The sequence below is a fragment of the Argentina silus genome (assembly GCF_951799395.1).
Source record: "Argentina silus genome assembly, chromosome: 5".
Classification (NCBI taxonomy): domain Eukaryota; kingdom Metazoa; phylum Chordata; class Actinopteri; order Argentiniformes; family Argentinidae; genus Argentina; species Argentina silus.
The window spans coordinates 1,327,475-1,329,974 of NC_139659.1; the positions used below are offsets into that span (position 1 = coordinate 1,327,475).

The window sequence follows — 2,500 nt, forward strand, 5'->3', positions numbered from 1 at the left end:
ACAAGATGGAGAAGGGCATCGTTAGAGTCATTTACATTCTGCCTCAGGGCTGCGCCTCCACGCGCGTCTCTCTCCAGACACAGAGCGCCTTCCGCTACCACCACCCTGACCCTCGGCTGAAAATCACAACCACAGACACACACACAGATGAACACCTAACCGGGAACGCTTTCAGACAGCGTGGAAAGGTCTGCTGAACGTTGCCGACCTACCCTCGTCCTCCGAAACATCCAGTATCTCATCCACCGTCTCGGGGAAACTCATCCGATGCTTCTCCGTGGTGATCTGAGAGAGAAACGAGAAGAGAGGAGTGAAGAAATGGGGGGAGAGAAGGAGAGAGAGGTGGGGAGGGGGAGAGCAACGAGGTCAGCTGAAACGTGGCTTCGCTGGGATTCGGGAACCTGGTCGACCAGAGAACTCCAGTCATGTTGTTGGTTCGTATCGTCACCTACTGCAAGGTCAAGTTCATGTCCAAGTTCAAGATCCGTTAATTTGTATGTACTTGCAACCAAACCTGCCTTGGGCAGAGCAGCTCTCCAACATCCGCAACAACAACAACAACAACAACAACAACAACAACAGAAGGTAATGAAGATAATAAGCTAGTGAAAACAATAATACTGATACAGATTAATCTAGCAGCAGGATTATTATTAGCAGCAGGAGAGGGAGTCAAGTACAGAGCGCCCACACACACACCACACACCACACACACACACACCACACACACACACACACACACACACACACACACACACACACACACACACACACACACACACACACACACACACACACATACACACACACACACACCACACACATAACGACGGTCAAGTGCTGCTCACCACGGAAACGGCTTCCTCTGTGACCAGCTTGAGCACGTCGATGACGGAGATGTAGCCCAGGCGCTTGGCGATGCCCAGAGGAGACGTCCCGTTCTGGAGGAGGCAAACACACACACACACACACACACACACACACACACACACACACACACACACACACACACACAGTATCAGTCCTGTTCTACCACAGGAGGCAGAATGGAGGAATACACCAGGAGAGGCTGGCGGAGGTAGAAATCGGAGGTTTAATATTCCTCAATCCTCATTCCACTGAATGAGCCCGTCCTCCAATTTCTACCTCCTCCAGCCTCCCCTGGAATACACAGGTACACACACCAGAGGTGGGCTGGAAAGTACTGAAGTGTTCAGTAGAGGACACAGAGGATGAGAGGAAGAGGAAGAGGAGAGAAGAGTGATGGAGGGCTGAAAAAGGGAGGGATGATGGAAGAAGAAGAGTGGTTACCGTGGTGATCTCGTTGGGCTGGGCTCCATGTTTCAGCAGCAGGGTGACAATGTCTGTGTGACCCTGCTGAGCTGCCTGGTGGAGGGGCGTGTAGCCCACCTGGAGAGAGGGGGGGGGGGGGGGGGGGAGAGACGGGGGAGAGAGAGAGAGAGAGAGATTGAGAGAGAGAGAGGCGGGGGAGAGAGAGAGGGGGGGGAGAGAGAGAGGCGGGGGAGAGAGAGAGGGGGGAGAAAGAGAGAGAGAGAGAGAGAGGGAGAGAGAAAGGGGGGAGAGAGAGAGAGAGGGAGGGGGAGAGAGAGAGTGAAAGAAAGAGAGAGAGAGAGAGAGACGTAGAGGGAGAGAGAGAGAGAGAGAGTTGTAGAGGGAGAGAGAGAGAGAGAGAGAGAGTTGTAGAGGGAGAGGGAGAGAGAGAGAGAGTTGTAGAGGGAGAGAGAGAGAGAGAGAGAGAGTTGTAGAGGGAGAGGGAGAGAGAGAGAGAGTTGTAGAGGGAGAGAGAGAGAGAGAGAGAGTTGTAGAGGGAGAGAGAGGGGGGGGGGAATGTTACAATCAATGAAAGATTCTGACGTGTATTTATATGGTAATAGCATCAAGGTTTTTTCTGACATCGACCCAGATTTGTTGAATAGACTCTTCATGTCTAATCTGAGACCACGGCTCTGAGCAGACAGCTGCTGAACAGTCCTGACACGAGGGCGGACCTGCCGTAATAGAGGTCATGTGTGTGTGTGAGAGGTTGTCGGGGTGTGTGTGTGTGTATGAGAGTGTGTGTGTGTGTGTGTGTGTGTGAGTGTGTGTGTATGAGTGTGTTACAGTGTGTGTGTGTGTGTGTGTGTGTGTGTGTGTGTGTGTGTGTGTGTGAGTGTGTGTGTATGAGTGTGTTACAGTGTGTGTGTGTGTGTGTGTGTGTGTGTGTGTGTGTGTGTGTGTGTGTGTGTGCGAGCATGCATGCGTGTGTGTGTGTGTGTGTGTGCGTGCGTGCGTGTGTGTGTGTGTGTGTGTGTGTGAGAGAGCTCACTCTGGTCTTGCTGTTCACATGAGCCTGCTGCTGCAGAAGAAACTTCACCATCTTAATGTTGCCATAGTGACAGGCCACATGAAGGGGTGTGTATCCCATCTGAATGAGAAAGAGAAAGAGAGGGGGGGGGGGAGAGGAGAGGGGGGAGAGGAGAGGAGGGGAGGGGGGGAGAGG

At 52.6% G+C, this 2,500-nt stretch overlaps 1 pseudogene across 1 annotated transcript in view; it reads right to left on the reverse strand.

Annotated features, from left to right (window-relative positions):
• LOC310804637 overlaps positions 1-2,500 on the reverse strand; it is a 42,055-nt pseudogene that overhangs the window by 23,264 nt on the left and 16,291 nt on the right. Inside the window, exons 18-21 of the transcript in view lie at positions 2,327-2,425; positions 1,312-1,410; positions 849-941; positions 213-285 (exon numbers count right to left, since the gene is read on the reverse strand). The product of the transcript in view is annotated as an uncharacterized misc_RNA (transcript). The remainder of the gene's footprint in view (positions 1-212; positions 286-848; positions 942-1,311; positions 1,411-2,326; positions 2,426-2,500) is intronic.